The 7,500-nt window shown below is 42.5% G+C and overlaps 1 protein-coding gene across 8 annotated transcripts in view; it reads right to left on the bottom strand.

The window, feature by feature from the left end:
- Positions 1-7,500, bottom strand: part of LOC119578861 (probable phospholipid-transporting ATPase IM) — a 97,550-nt gene that overhangs the window by 34,737 nt on the left and 55,313 nt on the right. The gene's annotated exons all lie outside the window — the stretch shown is intronic.

The raw sequence follows: 7,500 nt of genomic DNA, 5'->3' as shown, positions 1-7,500 counted from the left end.
ATATGGATTACAATATTCCCTATATCACACGAATGTTAAATATAAATGACGGGTTTCAATTGTGAGATGACAATAATATATCTTTTACATATTTATACAGTGACATCCACCTATATAAATAATTACAAGAGTAAGAATATTCAAAAACTCCCTCAAAAAATCCCAAATGGCTGACGATCCATCTGTTAGAACTCCCTGCCTATACAGACTTTTTTTTTCGCTTGATGGCCGTACCTTAAGGTTTAGCTGTAATGCAAAATAGCATACATAATGAACTCAATCCTATCATTATTTTCAATTGCTGCATAACAACAGGAAACACAACGGGAGTGGACAGCAGCATCAGCGCCCATCACTCGAAAATAAACCATTTAATTTATATTACTATTCTCTACTTTCTCCTCTTCCCGAGAGATGGAATAGAAAACTTAGGGGAGAGTGATGAACATAAAGGGTGAAAGGACCGGAAAAGAAGAAAAACAAACAAGGGGGGCGAAAGACGAAGAGGAGGAAGTGGAGGTAAAGGGGGAAGTAAAAGATAAGGTAGAGGAGGAGGAGGAGGAAAGGTGAAGGAGGATGGAATGAAAAGATGGGAAGAGCAGGGGGCCATTGCGTGAGTTCCCGGAAGACAACAGAAACAAGGGGAATATCTCACCAATTCTATGCGCGCTACCGTAAAGGACCTTCGCCCTTATAGCCCGACTCTAATGAGGTTGTTCTCCGTTCCTGTCAAACGGGATATTGCTTATGGAGAAGGGATTAAAACGGTTCCATTCCTCTACCTCCCCTTGTTTCTATTCACAGTTACAGCTAAAACTACAGCTACAGCTACACACAGCTACACAGCTACACAGCTACACACACACACACACACACACACACACACACAGACACAAATACACACAGAATGAGAGAGAGAGATAGAGATAGAGAGAGAGAGAGAGAGAGAGAGAGAGAGAGAGAGAGAGAGAGAGAGAGAGAGAGAGAGAGAGAGAGAGAGAGAGAGAGAGATTCCATGAGGTGTAACACAGAGCTGGCCTACCAAACAATCTCGGATGTCACGAATATTCAGAAATAAACAGAAAATTATAATTAATGGGAAATAATCAGAACCCCATAAAGAGAAGGAAAAAATAGAAGCAGTGTAAGAAGGCGAACCATTACACACAGACGACTGATCTTAATACACTGCAATGTATATTCTGAAGGTCTTTTCGATCTGTCCATCGCACCGATAATGAATGAATGAGTAGCTCTTCTCTTTCAACAATGCTCATTATACCCCCCTCTTACCGCCCCCATCAAAAGCCCGGTATCAGTGACAACACTAGATAGGAAAATGAGAGCAGATATACATACACCTGGGCAAGAGAGGCCAAATGCTGTCCATGGAGCGACTGCTTTACGCTTTCATAGTTTCCGGAAAGAAACTTCGCGTCCGTTCGATAATGAAACCGCACGACGTCATCGCGCCCTTCTGACAGACCTACCGATCTCAACCGACCATGACACTGTCATGAAAAGAATTTCGGGTCTGGTTCGCTGCACGCTCTCGCTCGCGGCGCCCGACCCATGGGTAGTAAATGTCGTTGCACTTCAGAACTTCAGATGCTTTACTGGGTTAAGTGTGCTGACTCCTCCCTGCTAGTTCTCCTCCCTACTGACTGTACTCCCTGACGACTGTCCTTCCTAACGACTGTCCGCCCTGTTTCTTTCTTAATAACATTTTAATTCCGTCCGAACATTTCTAACCTCCTCCATCTGGAGCGATCCCTGAGGCCTCCGAGCCCATTCTACACCACGCCTCTGGACTGAAAGGCACTGATACTCCTAATCAAGTCAAATGTTGCTCTAATAGTAATCAAATATTACCAAACATTCATCGAAATCTTGTCCATTACCGAGTGTATCAGCGCCAGGAAATTCAACAAAAGCACAATATTCTTATCACGGCTTTCGGATTATCAGTGCTTGCAAACAGAGTGCACACGACTGGGCAATGCACAATGAAACAATACAACGCGTCCGTGATAGGTTGCGGATTAACTGCCAAAGGGCCACTTCATGAAACCTAAAGGTATAAAAGCATATGAAAATTAATTTGACCAGTGTCTGTAGGTGGAAGAACGCTTGTTAGTATTAATGATATCATAATGTCCAAAATGATGATAAAAGCATTAATGATAATGATAATTACTATTATAACTCTGGCGGTGATAAAAGATATAATGTAATTACGATAACTTTAAGCGCAATTACCATTTCATCATATCTCGGGTTTTGCTCTGTTACAGTGACTATGGGCGTCGTCCGGAAGAAAAGCTGATACTCCAACTCCAACAACGCACGAGAGTCGACCGTGTGACGCAAGCTGACCCTCAGTCTTACAGATGACAACGAGCTCGGTGGCTATCTCCCTGTCTCTCGAGTACATCGCTGCTTATCTATAGACTTATCAATTCCGGAAAAAAACACTTGCTAGCCTAATGGCCACTGCACTTGCCCGTAGGACACTAGTAAAGATGCGTGCAGGTACTGTACAAGATTTTCTTTCCAGTCTGGCTGTCTGCTCTGGTCTCCCTCTCCTTTCCTTCCTCCTCCAATCTCTCTTTCCGTCTCATTCTCCTTCGTCCTATCTCTCATATTCATTTCTTCAGATGCAGTTAATAACAAGAAATTATGTTTAAAATTCTCCCACATAAGGAAATTGCTAAACAATATAAACATGGGAATGGTGTTTCTGTAATCACAAAACTAATCAACCTGAATTCGGGGATAATATCTGTCAATAAGTTCAGGCTTATCAGAAACCTCCCTCCTAGCACTACCTTTGGGAGAGGCAAATGACCCAAAGCATATTCAGCGAGCACGATAAAAAAAAATCAGTGAATATACAACATATCCATACATACGATGGATACACAGTAAAATAAACTCACACGCAGACTGTACATATCATATATGCCCATGTTTTTGAGTGATCGCCCGTGTGCACAAAGGAAAGCTTACGAACTTACGAAAGGCACGTTTCACAGGTCACAAGAACATGGCAACATGGCTGTGACGTCAACTGATAGCACTAACTTTACCTATGGGTCCTGGCGCAAGTCATGTATACTTGTATATACGTTCCTATATATGTGACCAGAAAAAATATACATGCTTAAACGCAAGTCTACATTTGTATGTGTGTATTCTACGTTATTGTTATTAATGCCAAGAATACTAAAGGGAGAAATTAATAAAAACACTACACTGAGTTAATCCAGGTTTCACTTTTTATTTTTATCTAATATAGACAACTAAGCAAATAAAACTGAAATACGATAAATAAAAAATACATCAAGGATCCCATTATCAAAACAACTAAAATAAGCGGAGAGAACTGAAAGAAATGATTGCAGACCTATCCCTGCTGGAATCCTTGACGCGTTAAATAGAGAGAACGGATGGAAATGGGTTGTGAATGCGTGCGTACTTCGGGCTACCATAACACACACACACACACACACACACACACACACACACACACACACACACACACACACACACACACATACACACACACACACACACACACCACCTAAGGCAATTTCGAGAAATTTCCATGTGGGAATTTCGAGTCGACTCAAAACCGCTGCTCTAATCGCGTTTACCGCTGATGGAATTAACGAAATTCCTGACGTATTGTTTATTCGTATTACTTTGTCTGCGAATGTTTGCCTTTCTGTCCGCATCGCTCGCACAGTCTTACAAACAAAAATACTTGAAACATACAACCACAAACACACACACATATGTAAACACAAACACAAGCAAATGCAAACACACACACGCACGCACACACACACACACACACACACACACACACACACACACACACACACACACACACACACACACACACACACACACACACACACACTCACACACACACACACGCACACACACACACACAAGTGAATCCACCAGAATTAAATCCCCCCAAAAGAGTGCTAATCTGGATTAACACTTTGAGGTATCTTGAGCATATTTGTCTCCTAAACACGAAGTCGCACTGACTCAAGAGGAAGGGAGAAGAAAAAGAGGAAGAGACAAAAATCCCAATGCGGAAAATTTTCAAACTGAAATCCGTTGCAAAAATCAACCATCCAAATCATAGATCCCCCTCCCCCCCTACCAAACAGAAGAGTCAAAATCTCCGCCAAAATTAAACGTCAAAATTAAGGGGGGGGGGGGGGGGAATAAATAATAATAATAATAATAAGAATAAAAAATGAACTAAATCCTGAAATCCGAAATTCAACTCCTCCGAAGACAGTCGCCCTACGCAGTAAGACACCTACACCAAATTGCTTTTGTCCCGGATTTCCACGTCGAACTTCGCCTGACTATAGTTGACGCTTCATTTTTTTCACGGACTACGGATGATCTTTTCAACAAAAATCAGTAATCAAGAGAGACTGGGCAGCTGCTGGTTCGGGAACTAATTTCAAGTGATTAAAAAAAAGAGGAACACGAATCACAAATTGAAATCCTTAATAAAAATAATCCCAAATATTGTCCAATAAAGGCGAGCCTTACTGCATGTTCTGCAAGGTGTATATTAAACAATGCTTACACTGTCTATTCATAGTATATGAATGCATACATGCAAAGGAACATGAACACACAGACGCAAAATTAATGAAATACCCATTCTTAAAGGATATGAATTAAAACATGCAAACTTCAAAAAAAGAACCGGAAGTCCCACTCAGCGACTTCCGGCTGAATAATTCACAATTAAATTCAGGACGACCCCCCCCCGCCCGCCCCTATCTGGCCACCAAGTGACAGGAGAAATCCGCGTTTACGAATTAAGAAAAAAGTTCCCCTATTCACTGGACGCAGTGGTCGACACAAGACGGGACACACGACCAAATCAATGAAATATGCTGCATAATCAAAACTCCTTTCTTGGTCTTTTTAAACCGTAAATTGAGAAATTACATTAGATTTAATGATAATGTCATTAAGGGCCTTGAGTCATGATTACCAGACTGATTGGACTAACGTTCACAAGATTCTCAACAAGATCCTCAAAAAACAGCAGCGGCAAGAAATGAAACAGGAGGTGATCGAGGTGCATAACACCAGCCCAGGGTAACAGAAGAACGAAAACGGACAGACGTCACTTAAAACAACAACAAAAACAAAAACAGTAGCAACAAGATCATTCTCCCCCACTACACATGACACCCAGTGACGTCACCAACGTACTCCCATATTCATGGTCGACCTTCCTCTCCCTACGTCTCGTGCATCAGTTATTTATTCCGAAAAGAGAACGTTCCGGAACACTTCGATCCCGTTTTCTCCAATACGAATTTGTTTCGGCGGTGAACAAGGAGGGAGGGGGGGGGAGACTCCCGAGGACAGCCAGTGGGCGTGGCAAGGAATACTATTGCAGGTTAGGATAACAGGGACGGGGGGGGGGGGGGGGCGGAAGAGGAAGGAAGAAATGAGAGCATGAAAAGGGGAGGGGGGAGAGAGAGAGGGAGAGAGAGAGAGAGAGGGAGGGAGAGAGAGAGAGAGAGAGAGAGAGAGAGAGAGAGAGAGAGAGAGAGAGAGGGGGGGGGAGGGAGAGGGAGAGGGATAGATACATAGATAGATACATAGATAGAGAAAGAGAAAGGGGAGAAAAAGAGAGTGAGAGACAGAGTAAAAGGAAAACGAAAGAGAGGGTGGGAAATGCTAATGAATAAAGACAAGGGAGGGCAAAAACAGCAGTAGAAAATGCAAAACAAGACACAACAGGGGAAAGAACAAACGGAACTAGGCAAATAAATGAATTAATGAGTTTCCTCCTCCTTTCCCCTCGGAGACTTGCTGGCTAATGGGAGAAGAGGGGAAATGGCGAAGGAAACGTCTCTCTCCATTAGACCCGCCTGGCGCTTCCTCACAGCCAGGAGGAGGAGGAGGAGGAGGAGGAGGAGGAGGAGGAGGAGGGAGGAGGAGGAGGAGGAGGAGGAGGAGGAGGAGGAGGAGGAGAAGGAGGAGGAGAAGAAGGAGAAGAAGAAGAAGAAGAAGAAGAAGAAGAAGAAGAAGAAGAAGAAGAAGAAGAAGAAGGAGGAGGAGGAGAAGGAGGAGGAGGAGGAGAAGAAGAAGGAGGAGGAGGAGGAGGAGGAGGAGGAGGAGGAGGAGGAGGAGGAGGAGGAGGAGGAGAGGAAAGAAGAAGAAAGGAGAAGAAGAAAGGAGAAGAAGAAGAAGAAGAAGAAGAAGAAGAAGAAGAAGAAGAAGAAGAAGAAGAAGAAGAAGAAGAAGAAGAAGAAGAAGAAGGGGAGGAGGAGGAGAAAAACAGGCGAAAAGGGATAAAAGTGACTTCCATTTCATAATGAAGCCGTAACACAGCAGTCGTAATGATGGCGTGGCCTCGTTCAGGCTCGGAAACAAGACACTTGGCCAACTATAATGGTTCGCCTTTAACAAACTGCAACCTGTAATTGTTAGAGGTTGGACGGGATGGGGGGTTATTGTAATTCATCAAACTCTTCCTTTACACAACTTTTTTCCGTCTCCATTTTTGCCTGATTGTTGTTTTTTCATTAATGACTTCATCAGCCGAGATTCTTCTTTCTTCCATTAATGACAGATATGATACCCTAAGACATAAGCCTATTAGTGTGTGTGTGTGTGTGTGTGTGTGTGTGTGTGTGTGTGTGTGTGTGTGTGTGTGTGTGTGTGTGTGTGTGTGTGTGTGTGTGTGTGTGTGTGTGTGTGTGTGTGATATTTCTATAAAGTTGAGGATAATCGTGGGCTAGTTTAGCTCAGGTCACAAGCATCTAATTTCAACTCTTCTTTACATCTTTTGAACCCATTTTGAAGCTTATTTAATTAATTTCTGCCTGTCTACATTATATAAACGTCGATACATAGTGTAGCTATTAAAGCATATCAAAGTTTACTAGATAACTTTCCTTTTTAACTTTACGGCCTTTAGTGAAATATCAGAACGTCAGGCGCTATTGATTTTAATGTAACTGAAGTCACTGTAATGCAATATGGAATTGCCTTGTGCTATAATAAAACGGACGCTGACGCCTCTCCTTCCATAGCAATGATGATGATGATGATGATGATGATGATGATGATGATGATGATGATGATGATGATGATGATGATGATGATGATGATGATGATGATGGGAATTGTGATAAAGATGGTGATGATTGGTGATTTTCACGGTGATATATACAACTTCAGTTTATCGTACCACTGAGTTCCACGTTCGCCGACTTCAATCACCATATTGGAATTAAAGATTTAACCTTTCAAAATCACAACTCTCAAACATCCTTATACCTTATTGAGGAAACGTTTAATTTGTTACTAAGGAGCTGCCATACGCTAACTCCTTTGCCGCCCAATGATACGTAATTAGGGGTTAATTGGATAGGCTCACCGCGAATATCTAATGAACTAGTCCTTGGGCCATGACCTGCTCAAGACACAGACTTT

Source organism: Penaeus monodon, chromosome 11 (genome assembly GCF_015228065.2).
Source record: "Penaeus monodon isolate SGIC_2016 chromosome 11, NSTDA_Pmon_1, whole genome shotgun sequence".
Lineage (NCBI taxonomy): Eukaryota > Metazoa > Arthropoda > Malacostraca > Decapoda > Penaeidae > Penaeus > Penaeus monodon.
Note: the sequence above shows the minus strand (reverse complement) of the source record. Positions and strands in the feature narration are given on the sequence as shown.